The 18,472-nt window shown below is 45.3% G+C and overlaps 1 protein-coding gene across 5 annotated transcripts in view; it reads right to left on the minus strand.

Moving 5' to 3' along the window:
* Positions 1–18,472, minus strand: part of Ccdc91 (coiled-coil domain containing 91) — a 169,088-nt gene that overhangs the window by 50,642 nt on the left and 99,974 nt on the right. The gene's annotated exons all lie outside the window — the stretch shown is intronic.

The following is an 18,472-nucleotide window of genomic DNA, read 5'->3' on the forward strand; positions in this document are numbered from 1 at the left end:
ATGGGCTTTATGAAAAATACACAGCAGTGGCAAGGAGGTGTGTCCGATCCTGAAGCCTTTCAGCTAAGAGAAAGAAGCCAAGCTCTGTCCCTCCACCAGGGAAGACTAGAAAAGGCGTCTCAGAGCTGGGCAGGGCTGGATTCAGGCCCTTACACATCTAGGGACACTCTGCGATGTGCGCTTTCAAGAGTAAACTCTGAGGGGAACTATGCACTTTGTGTAGCGCAGGGATGGTTCATGGGCCGTAACAAAGGTGCTGGTACTGGGAAAGCGGACTACAAGTGGGAGCACCAGCAGATGGGAACCCTGCAGTTTCTGTGACCTAGAAACAGCCACGAGAACAAAACCCCATCAGTGAAAAGAGCGGCTCAGGTATCCACCGGCCATCAGGAATTCATCCCGACACAGAAGTACGGGGAGCAGCAGGTGAGAGTGAGGTACTAAAGCAAACGTCAAAACATCTGACACACAGACGTCTCTACTGATGGCTCCCGGGGTGCGCGTGGGGCGGGGGGGGGGGGGCACCACGGAACCGTGACAGCCGGAGTACAGCTCGACTGTGGATGTGGATGTCCTGACAACACAGCTCTGCAAGAGTAGAGGAAGACGGAGAGGACCAGGTGTGAGGCTGACTAAAAATTCTCCTTACTGTAGCCACGGGTTTTACATAATTACGAATCCCCAGGACCCTCTCCCATGATTGACCAGGCTGTGAATGTCGGTCTCTGACACAATCTGGCCCCAGCGCACTGGGCTAACAGACACATACCACGAATAGCAGCTGAGACATACACACTTTCTGAGCTACCATGAGCTGTCAGTAAGAGGAAGGAGTGAGGACATGTCAAAACTCAGTATTGCACATATGGGATGTATGCCCTTATGTGTTCACAGACAATATTATGAGCCAGTTATGAACAAAGACCAAAAAAACATCCTATCCATATTTTAAAGATATTATTGGGGGTGGTTGTTCTTTTGGGGGGGGATTTGCGACAGGGTAAGCATGTTTACAAACACACGTAAGTACCCAACATACGAGTAGAAGTATGACAATAATCATGCCCCATACACTCTTCCTGGCTGGCTGGTCACCTCACCGGCTTCATCTCATGATTCTGAGTTTTCTTTCTAAAATACGCATGTATACACAAACACATCTGCACACAACATAGAACATTCCGTAGAATGTACACACACCACACACACACACACACACACACACACACACACACGCATACATATGAGGGGAGCTAGAGATAACAGTTCAGTTCTAGACTGTGAACTCCTTCAGGACTTTGGCACATCCTGCACAGCTTGATCCTGGAGACCTGATGGGGGCAATGTAATAGGGAGAAAGAAGAGACACACAGACATGACATAGAAAAGCCGGAGCTGGGTAGGCTGTGTGAAGCTGACGGAATAGCACCCATATGTCACGACTATAAGCAGCACAGGGAGGGCTGGCTAGCCTCTGCCTTCCTGGGAGATCTCAGTATGGTGCGGTTTCAGGCCCATCATCCAGGAGGGAACCGCAGGTGCAGGTGCTATCTCTGCACACTGCATCATCCAGGAGGGAACCGCAGGTACTGTCTCTGCACACTGCATCATCCAGGAGGGAACCGCAGGTATTGTCTCTGCACACTGCATCATCCAGGAGGGAACTGCAGGTGCTATCTCTGCACACTGCATCGTCCAGGAGGGAACTGCAGGTGCTATCTCTGCACACTGCACCATCCAGGAGGGAACTGCAGGTACTATCTCTGCACACTGCATTGTCCAGGAGGGAACTGCAGGTGCTATCTCTGCACACTGCACCGTCCAGGAGGGAACTGCAGGTACTGTCTCTGCACACTGCACCATCCAGGAGGGAACTGCAGGTACTAGTCTCTGCACACTGCACCATCCAGGAGGGAACTGCAGGTGCTGTCTCTGCACACTGCATCATCCAGGAGGGAACCGTAGGTGCAGGTACTGTCTCTGCACACTGCATCATCCAGGAGGGAACCGCAGGTGCAGGTACTGTCTCTGCACACTGCATCCAGGAGGGAACTGCAGGTGCTGTCTCTGCACACTGCATCATCCAGGAGGGAACTGCAGGTACTGTCTCTGCACACTGCACCATCCAGGAGGGAACTACAGGTACTGTCTCTGCACACTGCATCATCCAGGAGGGAACTGTAGGTACTGTCTCTGCACACTGCACCATCCAGGAGGGAACCGCAGGTACTGTCTCTGCACACTGCATCATCCAGGAGGGAACCGCAGGTACTGTCTCTGCACACTGCATCCAGGAGGGAACTGCAGGTACTGTCTCTGCACACTGCACCATCCAGGAGGGAACCGCAGGTACTGTCTCTGCACACTGCACCATCCAGGAGGGAACCGCAGGTACTGTCTCTGCACACTGCACCATCCAGGAGGGAACCGCAGGTACTGTCTCTGCACACTGCACCATCCAGGAGGGAACCGCAGGTGCTGTCTCTGCACACTGCACCATCCAGGAGGGAACCGCAGGTACTGTCTCTGCACACTGCACCATCCAGGAGGGAACCGCAGGTACTGTCTCTGCACACTGCACCATCCAGGAGGGAACCGCAGGTGCTGTCTCTGCACACTGCACCATCCAGGAGGGAACTGCAGGTACTGTCTCTGCACACTGCACCATCCAGGAGGGAACCGCAGGTGCTGTCTCTGCACACTGCACCATCCAGGAGGGAACCGCAGGTACTGTCTCTGCACACTGCACCATCCAGGAGGGAACTGCAGGTACTGTCTCTGCACACTGCACCATCCAGGAGGGAACCGCAGGTATTGTCTCTGCACACTGCATCATCCAGGAGGGAACTGCAGGTGCTATCTCTGCACACTGCATCGTCCAGGAGGGAACTGCAGGTGCTATCTCTGCACACTGCACCATCCAGGAGGGAACTGCAGGTGCTATCTCTGCACACTGCATCGTCCAGGAGGGAACTGCAGGTGCTATCTCTGCACACTGCACCATCCAGGAGGGAACTGCAGGTACTGTCTCTGCACACTGCACCGTCCAGGAGGGAACTGCAGGTACTAGTCTCTGCACACTGCACCATCCAGGAGGGAACTGCAGGTACTGTCTCTGTACACTGCACCATCCAGGAGGGAACTGCAGGTACTGTCTCTGCACACTGCAGCATCCAGGAGGGAACTGCAGGTACTGTCTCTGCACACTGCATCATCCAGGAGGGAACTGCAGGTACTGTCTCTGCACACTGCAGCATCCAGGAGGGAACTGCAGGTACTGTCTCTGCACACTGCATCATCCAGGAGGGAACTGCAGGTACTGTCTCTGCACACTGCATCACTGCGCCCTCACTCAGAACCTTGCGACTCTTCACAAGGCTTCCTGGGCTCCCTAAGGGCCTGTTTTCAGTAAACTGCAGGGGGAACTGCAGGAGGACATCCTGAGAACGATCTTAACAAAGCAGAATGAATCCCACATGATAGGTGCTATTATCTTATACAAAACTATAGCGCAATATTAATGCTGTTCTTAAGATGAAGTTAGATGAACATTTAATTATAGACATACTTACATTCTTTCTGTAAAGTGTAAGCACTCCTAAGTGTCGCCTTCCCCCACTCTAAGTCTAATGTAATCTTTCTTAAAGCCATCAACTTACTCTTTAGGAGTGCCTTACTTTCATTAAACCACACAACTAAAGTATAGTTAAGAGGTGTAAAAAGCTTGTGCTTTTTAGCTCATTTCTGACAGGGCTTAGTTATGTAGCTCAAGCTCCTGAACCCCCTAAGTAGCTCTAAATGGCCTGGACCCTGCAGCCTCCCTGCTCTGGCATCTGCAGTTTTGGGATTGCAGACTGTGGTTCCTATTCCTTGTATTTCCTACCAGTTGGAAGTCCTGACACAAGATGAAATAGGATCAACACTTATGTAATTCATTTATAGCAAATTCAACGGCATACTTGCTTCTTAGAAAAACAGAACGTCCTATATCTTAAAGTACAGGGCATGCTGCATTGAAAGTTCTGGGAGTAAATTATACAGACAAGTTTGTGGATGAGTTTTAGCATATCAATGTGACCACCAAAATAACTCAAGACAAGTGAGAACTAGGTTAATTCTTGATTGGAAAAAAAAAAAAAAAACACCCAGCTATTCATGAATCAAAATGAAAGGAAAAGGCGGCCAGCCCCCGCCTAAATCCTGCGCAGAAACAGCGGGGAGTGAACTAAACAGGAAGTCCCTAACTCAACCAAGGCTTCACAGGCCTTACAGAGAGCGTCTGTAACCAGCTGGTCCAGAACATTCCCAAGGGGACATCGCTACCCAGTCCACCCTGGGACAGAGCTGTGGCTAAGGGTTACACAGACCAGTAACACACTAAATGGCCACCTCAGGGAACAACCAGGTCAGAGGTACATTAACGGGACCAAGAAAAAGATCTACACACCAGCCTCCCTGTTCCTCAACACTGAGCTGACAGCCGTGGGCTCAGGAAGGGAGGGGACGTCACGAAGCATGAGCTATTCTTATACGGTCAGAATGTGCAGACTGCGGTAAGACTGTCCTGGGAGGGCTGGACACGTCTCTGTCTTTATGTCTTTACTAGCTTTGACAGGGGCAAACACATTAGTGTTGTTGAGTATTTTCAGCCCTCTCGTTCCTTGAAAGATCGTATGTTCACGTAGAGGGAGAAAACAGAAACTGACCTTGGGACTGAGGTGTAGCTCTATGAGGGGACAGAGCCTAGTGCAAGGCCCCCGGTTTACAGAACCAAAAACATCAACAAAACCCACTGTCTCTTCTCTTCTACATGTAAGAAACATGCATTAGCTATAAAAGGGGAGGGGGACTTCAGTCACAATATTTTCTTTACTACAATAAAAAGAACAGAAAAAAGTATTTTATAATCTGAGGACACACAGTGAGATAATTATGAACAGGAAGAACTGAGTGATGGCCTCAGTAACACACAGCCTGCTCCTCACACGGAGTCACACCAGCCAGGTCTGAGGCAGTGCAGACTGTACCAACAGTCGTCACAGTTTGTCTGGGAGAGTTCTAGAAATTTCCATTCTTGCTTCACTCCAAACCAGTATGGCACCAATGCCCTATTTCTAAGTCTGGACTTCAGAGGTGTTATCCAAGACAAGTTTTGAAGTTTAAAAGCAATTTATGGTGTGAAACTGCTAATAATTCAGCAATCAAGTTGTTATAATTTGAAATTCGTAACCAGTAATATTTTAATAAAAGAATTAAATGAGTTAATGTAGCAAAATGCTTTTTGCAAACTGTATAAGGCAACCACATATCATTTTTTTGATAGAACGCATGTGATTCTGATAATTTCATAATCTAAACTTAATCTGTTAATTTGCTCTTGTTGACACACCAAACAAAGCACTGAGAGGCTAGGAAGTCCGAGGAGTGGAGGGGATCAGGACCAGCTGCAGATGAAATGACCTTCTTCTGGGGATGATCGAACAGAGGTAAAAATAACAGTGATTCATATGTCTTATTCACAAAGAACGCTTGAAAATGGCAAGGAAAAGGTGGGCTTCGATGTGGAAAGTGCTACCAAAACGCAAATCTACGGAGGGCTCGACCCCAAAGTCAGCAGACACAATGAATTCAAGCGGAAAATGAGGCATCGTGAACAGAATGAGATACGGGCCACTGGATCATGCTAAGCGTCGGGGCAACTGAGGGTGTAGGACTGAGTCGGCAGCCCCCGCAGACATGGGGAACTCATCTAGCATCCAGCACCTGCAGTTTCCTACAGAAGGGATGGCAGGTAATAAGGGGAATGTGGAGAGACCAAGGGGTCACTAGTAGACAGTGTTCCATCTTCTAACTTAGCCTCTCACCATACGGACACAGAAGCTTCGTGAGAGGCTAAGGGGACAAAATGAATGTCCGTACACTATAGGGAAGTCAGGGAACACAGGGAATCATAGCTCAGACCCAAGTCTATGAAAGTTACTCGGCAGCAGAAGATAGTAAGGGGACAGCGTGCATTCACCCTCAGGAACAGTCCAGGGTTTTAAAAACAAGCTTCAGTGGCTTTCAGGGTAGTCTAGTAGAAAACAGGAAGTAAGTTCTATATCACTTTGTGAAATATAATAAAACACACTGCGAGTTACGGATTTGAAAAAGGACAAACACAGTAGACATTTTAAAACTGTTCCCCAGGAAGACGAGAGAGGCTAGAGTGGAGAATTAAACATCAGACATACACAAACATCTATAAGTATGTGCATGAACACAGAGAGAAGGGGAGAGACAGAGCTGGCGAGAGAGGGGGAGAGAGAGAGTGGGGGAAACAGCAGGGCAGAGAGGGGAGAGAAGTAATCCTGCTGATAACCATCACAGAGAGCAGAATTAACAGAACACTTTAGTTGTAAAGCAGAAAATTATGCCAAACCTGGCTAGGGTATACGCATCAGAACAATGTGTCATTCTTACAAGGTGTCCTATCTCACAAGGTGGTGGCAAACAGTGACCTGTGAAGCCCTGGGTTAAATTATCCCAGTGGTTTTGTCTTATGAATTTGGACAAATGACTGCAAGACCATTCTGTGATGATCAATCTTTGGAAATTTAACCTTTTCTGCCAACCCTGCTTTAGAGTCACAGAATCCCTGGTCCCTGTAAGCTCAGGAGATGATCCCAGCCCCCAGGTGGGCACCAGGCAGCTGACACAGGAGTAAACAGAGAAAACTGCGTGGGCACAGATAGAAACCGGTGGTATTCTGGAAGTTTCTGTTATTCCGAGTCCCTCTTCACTCAGAGGAGAGTTGATGGTGTTACTATCTTGGGCAGAACTGTAAATGAGTCAGGGAGATGTGTTCTCGGTTGTCTGATGTATTTGTTGTATTCCAGCAAACATGAATTTTAAATGAGTTAGTGCCACAAAATGCTTTGAACACATATACTTTTCTGGACGGAACACACATAATTTTTGATAATTCTACAATTTGAACTTAACCTATCAATTTGCTCCTTTGCTGATACATCAAAATGTCATAGTTTCTCTTCCAGTTAAGGTGTATGCAGAGCCATGCATATACAGACAAAGGGTTCAGAGGAGCCATGTGTACAGTGAATCAATTCTTTCTTTAAATAGAGGGCCCAAATAATAAAACCAGGCTTCATCTTAACACAACCTTATGAATTCTGGACTACATGGCACCAAGCATAGCAACCAACTCTAATCCCTTGTTGGCAGGGAATCCATCAATGCAGACTTTCCTGCCTCTTCATCACAATAGTGATCAACAAGGGCCTGCAGGCAGAGAAAGGGAGACTCCGTGGATAAGAAATCACCTCCCAAGACAACTTCCAAGCTCAGCAGCCATTACACTGAATTTCTATGATTTACTTTTGGTACTTTCCCGCTGAAAGCTAATAAGCACTTCACAACAAATTACTTCAAGTACTAATCTCACACACAGGAGCACTCCAACAAATATAGTCTGCTGAGGAGACACTGGTTTATACAAAGTCCTGGGATTTTCCTATATTGTTAATGTAAAAACAACAAGATCCTAAAAAAAAAAATACTCCTAGCAGAGGAACAGAGGAGGGAATGACCACCATCATCATCACCATCACCACCATCATCACCATCACCATCACCACCATCATCATCACCATCATCACCACCATCATCATCATCACCATCACCACCATCATCATCACCATCATCACCATCATCATCACCACCTCATGACCATCACCATCTTATCACTCACTATGCTAGAGACCCAGGCAACAACCTACCATCAGTGGGGTCACCTTTTTTCTGCCACAGGGAGGGGGCTGTTGCCCCTAGGGAACTGTTACACACTTTCTCTACACTACGCTGGGGGATATGAGATCACTATTTTTTATATGAAATTAGAAAAATGTGGCCAATGTCTCTCAATGTAATAGGAGGGTCACCTGAGACAACTTTGTATTTCCATGTTGAGTGGAAATGTCTCTCTCTCCCAATTTCAGCATGTTTAACTCTAATTCTAGAATAATCTAACAAGCCTTTTTCCTACATAACAAGTTTCCAAACAGGCAGTGTGTTTCAGTACACCAACGTTCTCCACACTACACTGACTCATTCCTCCAACTGTACTCGCCACCCTCGAAAGACACTGCAATCTATGACATGATTAAGCTTGGCATCACTAGGATTGTTTAAGAACTAAATTAATATTACAGGAACATCAAACTAAATTAGTGTTTTTAACTCCTAAGACTTGACATTTAAAGCCAAAACATTAATTGCACACAGCATGGCTGAGTCTGCCTCCTAACCCTCTACTAATGCAGAAGTTTTTAGTGTTAGACCCCAAAACTCGTGCCCCTGAATCACACTTCAGACACAGTGCTGCATTGCTGTTGTCTTAAAGACTTCCAATGTGCTAAACACAACATAGGAATGAGCCTTCTCTTCCCCAACCACTCATGAGACACTGAGCATAATGAGGACACACGCTTGCTGATTTCACTGCAGACCCCACTGATGTGGGATTTCCTTCTGTGTGCTCTGATTGCCATTAATGAATAAAGAAACTGATTTGGACCTATAGTAGAGCAGAACTTAGCTAGGTGGAGAAAACTAAACTGAATGCTGGGAGAAAGAAGGGCAGAGTCAGAGATATGTCATGTAGCCCTGCTGGAGACAGACACTGGATCTTTATCCTGGTAAGCCACTGACACATGGCAATACACAGATATGGGTTAAATTAATATGTAAGAGTTAGCCAATAAGAAGCTTGAACTAATTGGCCAAGCAGTGATTTAATTAATTCTGTGTGATTATTTCAGGGCTAAGCAGCCAGGAACCAACAAGCAGCCCTCCTTGCAACAAACTGGCACCCAACATGGGGCACAAACCCATAGCCCTGAGATTAAGAATCTCATGCCACTCCAGTTGACAGTCATCCACACGAGTCATTCAGTGGCTAGTGGTCAGCTGCTCCTTTAACTCCGGCTCCTCACACATTCTGTTTCTGACCACAGGGTTTTGTGGAAGAGCTGACTGCAGTACAAATATGCCCTAGCCCATTTTCTAGGCTGATGAGCCCAGCTCTATCCCTCAAAAGGTTCAGATCAGTCAAGGTATATTTCCTTAGCAAAGCAACTTCAGTTAGTTTCAAACCTTCTTTTATAGCTTACTATGCAATTACTCTAGTATTGTACAGTTATTTTCTCTGGGATAAAGCCTTCCCTTGTCAAACCTTTCATCTTGGAGGAACCCTCCTTAGATACAGGATGTCCTAAAGGAGGTGAAAGAGTCCATCCTTCATGGAAGTTCTTAGGCTCACCAAGTACACAACTACAAAGCTTCAGTCAATCCTGAAACTGACCCGATGGTGCATGAAGCCCTTTCCTATACAACAGTAAAGCTGGCCAAGGGAGAGGTCAGACGAGCCTGAAGAAGCTCAAATCACCTCAGCTGCCTGAAGGAGGCAGTGTCTCCAACCTGCTGAGCTGCCTCCAAGTTATGCACTGTGGTCCAAGTTTCAGCTGTCTGTGAGCTGTCACCTACGCTGGGTGGGCTTTAGTGATGCATCTGTCCGAGTCATTTCTGCTCCTGTAACCCCTTACCTGTGTTCCTGTAAATAACCCAAGTTTATATACATGTGTTGTAGGGAGGAGCGGGCTGTGTTCCCAGCACCTGGCTAGCTTAACCCCTGAAATAACCACACAGAAATTGTATTAATTTAAATACTGCTTGGCCCATTATATCTAGCCTCTTCTTGGTTAACTCTCCCATCTTGCTTTAACCCATATATAGTAATCTGTGTAACACCACGAGTTCGGCCGTGACTTACCAGGAAGGATTCAGCATGTCTGACTCTGGCGACTTCATGGCAGCTCTCTGCCTGCCTTCTTCCTCCCAGCATCCAGTTCTGTCTTTCCCACCTACCTAAGTTTCTGCCCTATCAAAAGGCCAAGGCATTTTCTTTATTCAACCAATGAAAGCAACACATAGAAAGAAGGACCTCCTACACCATACAGGGGTCACTGGTTGACTGACTGGAATTGGGTGGTATCCATGTTGTGGTCTGTCATTGGTTCGCGATCTGGAGCGAGCAGATTATCTGTTTACATTTCCCTAGGAATAGTGCCATACAACACCTATAATAATCATTACAGGGACCAGCCTGAACTATGTTCCTTTGGGAAGTGAAGAAGGTTCTCGTCTATGAGTAGATGCAGGAACTGAGGCCGTTCTTCAGATCACCTATGGACTGCTGGTCATGTTCCTGTTTTCCTATGTCAGTTCTCTGATAAAAAGCCCCCTAGATATTCCTGCTGCTGCTCTCTCTGAAGAAATCCACTGTTAAGAGGAATCCATCTTTTCATAGAGAGACTCAACAGTGAAGAAACTCCCAGAAAGGGTAGGCAGAAGGCTCATTCTCTGCATCCTCTCCTGATGTGAGCACAGAGCATGGTACTGTGTCCGGACTTTCTTTATAACAGGACCCTGACTTCTCTTCACAGATTGTTTTTAGGAGGATAGCAACTCATCTCTCCCAAAGAATGCATTCAAGAGAAATGGGGACAAGTGTCTCAATAGTGGAGAAGGCTTCATTTTAAAATCATGATTTCTTAAATTTCTTAAATTTACTATATGTAGAGAATAAAGCAAGGCGAAGTATGCGGTGAGGAAACAGTCTTCTGGCTAGCCGCAATCCGCTCACATATCCCTATGTATACATTTGGGACAATAATTAGCAGGTAATAAAATGTGTTTTTCCTGGCAGACAAATGGTCTTGGGGCATGCTTTATCTGCCTATTTTATGAGAATAAGACTCAAGTGATCCTGACAGCTAAAAACAGACAAAAAGAACAGCAGAACTTAGACAAAAACTGCTGTTTTATAACCATTGTACAAAAAATTTTAAAAAATGAGCTAGTGAAACTTGCTATTAAACAGTATTCAAAAAGTCAGAACTATGACACCAACAGTTTCACCCCATTTTGCCCACGTAAGTATCAGTACACAGAAGCAACCAAAGCGAGGCCCGGAGTTAGATAAAGCAGTCGGAATTGGAGCAAGACTTCCACCTCCCGAGTGAGTCCAGCACTGGAAGTCATTTCTCCACTTAGACCCCAGGACAGACACTGGGCATTAGACGATGCTACGGTGAGACTCTGCAGACGGATCCCTAAGATACAGCAGACAGGAGCACAGATGCGTGCAGACAGAGAAGCCCCGGATGTGGTGAAACCTTCTTCTTCTTTTTTTTTTTTGGATCAGAATTCCTTTTTACTTTATTTTGTTCTGTTTATGATGCAGGTGTTCAGTCACAATCAGATGAAAGGGAAAATTAGACGCAACTTCAGTGCTTTCTGGATTGCGGGATAGGTTTTAGCATTTCGGTCTTCCAAGTCTTCTGAGACAAGGTTGTCCTAAGTCAGGGACACAGTTTCTCTAGTGGATCCTCTAATGGCTCCTGGTGCTGCATTCCATTTTCTTCCAGATGCCAGTGCCCAGCAGGCTTCACGGGGCCACACTGCGAACGTGAAGGACCTTAGCCTGCGTCCATCTCGGAGAGGAGAGCTATGGCGTCTGCCTTGGTGAAGCCTTCTTAGCCAGTCATCTCAACCACAGGCAGATAAGCAGAGCCTTGTGGGCAACATCACTAAGGAAGGTGTTCACCAAAGGACCATGTTATTATCAGGGCCTGCTAGAGGACTAGGAACTCAAAGTACTTAACACCTTCACCCGACTGTGGGTTTTAGGGAGGATGTGACATCGTGCTAGCTTTCCGACTGCTTTCCTTCAGCACGTCTACACGCGTCCGCCCCCGCTTTAACCTCACCCTCCTCTCCCACACCGCATCTCCCCAGGTCTCCTGTTGCTTCTGTGCACACCCTGCTTGTCTTTCTGGACCATGAGGCTGGAGAGAGCTCTGACAGCAGCAGTTTCCTGTCCGCTGGAAATGACCACTGCTTAAGTCACAGCTCAAATGCTGCTGAACCTTCCATGTTTCCTCTGCCTTCTCAGCCTTCATGAATTTCCTCTGCAGCACTACACTTAAAAGCTACCATATAGTATTTATTTTTCTATGGTTATCAATACCACTTGTCTCAAGTTCCTAAACACATTCTGTCTGAGGAACCGAGTAATGAAATACCCTTTTATCTGCTTTGATGCCAGTCTAATCTACTGAGGTCACAGCTGTCAGGGAACACAAGCTTCCCCAATGTGTACTTCACAAAATTAATCTACTTCAGGAAAGAAAGCTGTCACAATACAAGTCTACCTTTTCCTTGGTTTTTGACTTATATTTGGACTTGTTTATCAATATTTATTTCCTCAAGTTCTTACCTGTTGAGAAACCAATGCCTACACCGCGGCCAACTGGCAGTGTGTAAAAGGAGAGTCAAGGACAATGACATCTGCCAGGTATGTAGTGGTTCAGGCTGTTAATCCCAGCACTCGGGAGGCAGAGGCAGGTGGATCTCTGTGAGTTCAAGGCCAGCCTGGTCTACAGAAAGCTTTCCAGGACATCTAGGGCTACATGGTTTAAGACCTCCTCAAAAGAACACCCCCACACTCAAAAAAATAAAAAAGGTGGAAAACAAGAGAGGAAGATTCCCAACATAGGCCTTGGGCCTCTGCACACAGGAACACACAACTATGCACACATGTGCAAACTTTCATGTATGCCACACACATGTATTTACATCAACTGCAGTTAACAACCAACTATCCAACATTGTATTGACAGAAAATGATGCCTTGTTTGCCCACCTACTTACTTTTCAAAGAACCCAGAAACTTACCTACCCTTTGAAGGACTGTATTTAGTGGAGGGTGAGGACAGTATCTTACTGGTGGCCAAAGTGACCACGGGAGAAAAAGACTAGCCAGTCAGCACCTAATAATCCAAAATTCAAAATAGAGAAGGAAAAGGCATTCAAGGGCAAACTAGAATCCAGAGGGAGAGGGTACTAAGGCAGCTGCCAGTGTCGAGAGCTGGCGCTAGGTGACAGGCTCCCAACGGGAGAAACGTGCACCGAAGGTGCTGCTTTTCAGGAAGATGAAGTCAAATGTCTAAGATGGTGAAAACATACTGTTCTGGTGGACAGACACTCCTCCGCAGTGCCACTGTGGAGACACTACCCAGAATCAGGCTGGGGGAAGACAGCACGTGTAGCAGAAAGAAACCACTCGACTTCAAAATGACATGGCTTCCTATGGTGAAAACCACTCACAATCTCCAAAGCCAGTTTAATCTCTTTCTTCACTAATAAAAGTGTGCCATAGGATACAAGGTCTGCATTAACAACAACAAAAAGAAGTATGTTTCCTAGAAGGTGACAATTGGAAATTAATAAGAAATACCACTGAACTCACACTAAAGCATAAAGTAACCATAGAAATATCAAATATGGTCAAATCTGTGCATATTCCTTGTCCCCTCTGAAATTCATGTTGGCGTTTGATCCTACGCAATAAGGCCTTAGAGGACAAGGCGTTTATCACTGTGCTATCCAGAGGTAGTACACTTGGGGGCTGACAGGGACTGGATAAGGCAGGAAGGTTGAATGCTGTTGGCTTTACAAGACTAGAAAGACACCAGACACACATGCACACATGTTCTCCGAGTAAGGGTCCTATCAACAGCTGTAGGACTCTGCCAGCAAGAACACCATCCCCAGATGTTTGTAGCTCCAGAGTTGGAGACAAACAAACCTGTCCTCATTTACAAACTTCTGGTTTGTGCACTGCATGACCAGCAATAGGAAAAGCACTAATCCACCGACAGAAGATCTCAAAGCAGACAAACGGGAGAGTGTCATTCAAGGAGTGGAGAAGTTGACACATCTTTAGTTTCACTGATTCTACATAATTCAAACTGCGACACCAAAGGACTTTCTAATAAGGGCTGCTGTTCTGAGAAAAGAATCCTGCTGTGTGATTCTGTCACTGTGGCTTAGCACAGGCACAGCGCACACAATCAACTACCTCACAGTAAGACTTGGTCATCAAGAGGAAGTAAACACAGGATGTGGCAGCTCCTGCTGTAATGGCACAGTATTCTGGGCGATGGTGCAGGCTTTGATGAGCAGACAAGGCACTCTTCAATGACAGAGCAAAACAGACACATTAATTAGTGCCCAGTGGCTAACAAATATTACACACTGGGCACAACCACAGATGTTGTTCACACCACCAACTGCATCACCGCCAACTTCACGAGTGACACCCTGTGCTGCAATGTTACCATGGTTACGGCATCACTACACGGCACAGGTCCTGGAATCCATCACACAGCAGCACAGGAAGGAAAGGTAAAGACACACGAAGCTGAGTTTCTAGGTAAGGATGATTTACAAAACTTGCTAGTGCTTCCAGATAAATTATATCATACCTTCACAAAATAAACAGGAAGAAGTTGTTGTTTGAGGTTAATTATATAAAAATATATTGAGGATTTTATCAAAATAGGGTTTTTTGGTATGTAATACTGGGAACCAGATTTGCCATTTATTGGCCATAAAATATGTCAAAAGTTAAAGTATGCTAAATTTATTGAAAAAGAAATACACCTCACATATTGATCAGAATTACTGAATATAAAAACATGTTTCAGAGCAGATATTTTGGGTAGTGAGTGATCTTCAACTCAAATTTTTATCTGTACTAAAATGTAATTTTAGTATACAATCAGCTCACTTAACACAATTTACATGTGCAAAGATAATATTTACATATTTATCTATTATGTGTGCAAAGATCATATGAGAAACCATGTCACAAATAGGATTTTACATAATATTACCAATATACTTATAGTTATTTCATGGCTAGGCACTTACTAACAATAACATGCTTTAAAAAACTCCTATCAAAATTCACTTTACAAACAAATAATATTTTAAGGTTATTCCTAAATAGAGCCCAAGAAATGAGGGTTAACATTGACTGGGAAAAAATAATTTAAGAATCTTCAAACACAAGTAGAAACCAGGAAGTATTATAGGTTCAATAATAAGATGCAACTATATGCTTCCTACAAGAAACCTATCTGAAATAATTAGAGGAAAATTCATCTAGAGTAAAAAACATAGAGGAAAACATACCCAACTAACAATACCCAAAATAAAAGTAGGTTATTTACATATCTCATTGCAGGCAGTATCTCCAGAATAAGAGCTGGACATGTCATAGCATAAAAGGCCAACTACATGGAGACAATGTAAGACTCCTCATGTGTATGTCTCAGCTGTTTGTATGCCAAAAGTTCTAGAAAAGGTTAAAACTTGACAGACAAGCACAGAAAACTAGGCAAATCTATAAGCACAGTCAAGTGTTTCAGTATCTTCCTCAACAATTGCCAAGGCAGGCAGACAGACAGGCAATTATAATACACAAGTCCTGAACAGGACAACCAAAAGACTTATTTAAATGATGACATTAAAATAAAAAAAGTCTACACATTCTGGGCCATCAAACAGACCTTACAAATATATCAAAACCACATGAAGTGTTTTATCTCACTACACCAGAATAAGACTTATAATCAATAAAATAAATATATCTACAAAACATCAAAATACCTAGAAAAGAAACAAAATACTTCTAGACCCAATTACAAGACAAATTAAAGTCATTTTAATTGAGATGATGTTGAAAATAAACCGCCTGCCCCTAGAGCAGGTCCACAGAGCAGTTAACAAGGATCCACTGATAGTGACCTCCAACTGAGAGCCCTACCTGGAATACCTAAGTGAATGCAAACTGGCACCCAACTAAACCTGAAACATTAAATAGTAAATTTTAGAGTAAAAAATAGTTACACAGAAATAAAAAAGTAAATAATAAAATTTAAAAAATGGAAGTCAATAAAACCAAGTTTCATCAGTTGTTTCCTTGGGAAATTCCAAAATATTGATCAATCTCTAATAGATCAACAAAGAAAATGAAGCATGACACAGATTACCAATATCTGAACACAAGAGACATAACCAAAATGTTCACATCACTAAAAGGATAATAAGGGAATGTTACGTAAAGCTTAAACACAAATATACTTATCCAAAGGAAATGTTGTTATAGTCAATTGATTAATAAAATCCAGCATCTATTTCTAGAATACAAGCGCCTACTAGAAAACAGCTCAGGTTTGCAGAGAGCGTTGCCAAGAGAAGCCACAGCCAGACTTACACCCAAAGGTCAGAACAACGGCACTTTCCTGGGGCCACACGCTCGAAGGCCACGCAGTACCTTCCCCATCTTCTACTTTACACCACAGAACCTCAGTTGGCAAGCTGAGGAGAGGAAGCCACTGAAGTGGTCTGAATGCCAGCAGTCCCTGGGTGGTGGCACTGTCTGGGGGAGGTTTTGGTGGTACGTCTTTGCTGCAGGAAATATCAGGAGAGGGACAGGCTTTGAGAGTATAAGAATTCCTCGTTCTCAGTTGGCTCTGCTTTGTGTTTAGGGTTTGAGAGTTTGGTGAGTTTCCTACTGCAGCTGCTAAGCTGTCCTCCGTCACAGACTCTAAACCTCTAGAACCCAAATCCTGAATGAACTCTTCCTCCCGTACGTTGCCTTGGATGTGGTCCCTCACAGTGACGGGACAGCAGCCATGACAGCGTCAAGGACAAAAGGAAGGGTGCAAAAGTGTCTCCCTTATACTCAGAAATCCCACGGGTTTGTTGCAGAAAACTTGCTAAAACTGAGAAGCAATATTTGATCATTACAGATTGGAAAACTGAGAACGGGAAGGGGGGGGGCTTACCAATAATGAAAAGCCTGAACTGAAACCAGTGTACAGGTCCTCAACACTAAAGAAGTGGGGCAACAACCTAATGCCCTGAACAGGCGGTGATGTACGCTCACACACGGGCACACCCAGTCCTGCTCACACACGGGCACACCCAGTCCTGCTCACACACGGGCACACCCAGTCCTGCTCACACACTGGCACACCCAGTCCTGCTCACACACTGGCATGCCCTGACCTGCTCACACACGGGCACGCCCAGTCCTGCTCACACTGGGCACACCCAGTCCTGCTCACACATGGGCACGCCCAGTCCTGCTCACACCGGGCACACTCAGTCCTGCTCACACACGGGCACACCCACTGCAGCCAACATATCACATCCCAAGCCTAACTCCGTCCTTATCAACATGCCGGCCTGCTTTGTTATAAAAACTCACAGGGCTTAACAACGTTACTCAGAAACCTAGGACATCAGTCAAGTAGCCAGGCAAATCTGGACTATAAGAACGATGTGGAGGGCTTTGCACTTCCTGGTTCAAGACCAGTAGGACACCCGTATAAAGAAAACACAGCATCTGCCCAGGTTGGGAAACCGGACAGAGGGCAGTTGAGTCCACACATACATGGTAACTGTTTTCTGACAAACACATATAGGAGATTCAAATATGGAAGATTATCATCTTTCAGCAAAAGAAACTGGAAAAGCTGCGTATTGGGGTGGTTTGAGTGAAATGGTACCCCGCAGTTTCTCCAACAAAGCCATGTACTTTACTCCAGTGCACTTCTCCTCCAAGCAGGCAGCTGATGGGGTGGGGCAGCCCTCCAGGGAGAGGGAGGCAGAGGGAGCACTGGCATGCACAGGGTGCATGGTCAACCCGTACCTGAGCGTGGAGCAGCTCCTCACACCTGTGAGCCTGCTTCTCGATTGCAGGCACGCACTGTTTCTCATTATTAGAGGCCTTGTTGGAGAAACTGCATTACAAGAGGTGAGCTTTGAGGGTTCAGAAGCTCAAGCCAGACCCAGCGGCTCGCTTGTTCTTCATGCTGCCTGAGGACCCAGACAGAGAACGCTCAGCTACTTCTCCAGCACCATGTCTGTCTGCCACCATGCTTCCCGCCAGGATGACAATGGACTAAACCTCTGAACTATAAGCCACTGCCAGTTAAGTATTTTCCTTCATAGGAGTGGCCAGGCCATGGTCTCATCACGGCAATAAACCCCCAGCTAAGATATGTATTCACAAATTAAAAAACAGTTTGATTTCAAACAACACATACATAAATCGGTTTAAACTGATAGACTTCAATATACTTATATACTTCCAAATTACAGAACATCTAAAAGAAAATATTTTGGGGACTGAATTAGGTAAAAGATATTTATATAGAAATCGAGACAAACATGGACACAGGTCACCTCTGGCAGGTGTCAGACCATGTGGGAAGTCCTCTATTCTCCGACCCATGGCTGACGGGGTTTGTTTCAGGCACCCTCAGCCCATCATAACATGGATAATTCCCCTAATTTGAGAATTCTAAGTACAGTGTACAGAAATGCAGACAACTGTCATTTGGCTTTCCCTTTAGTAAGCAGAGCAAACTATTCTAAAATAGTGAGAGGCCAAAGACACTATGTGCTACCCGAAATGATGCTCTGGCCCTGATTTTCTCTTTTGTCTTTTATTGTTTTTAATTGTGCGTGTGTGTGTGTGTGTGTGTGTGTGTGT

This window comes from Arvicola amphibius, chromosome 2 (genome assembly GCF_903992535.2).
Source record: "Arvicola amphibius chromosome 2, mArvAmp1.2, whole genome shotgun sequence".
Taxonomy (NCBI): domain Eukaryota; kingdom Metazoa; phylum Chordata; class Mammalia; order Rodentia; family Cricetidae; genus Arvicola; species Arvicola amphibius.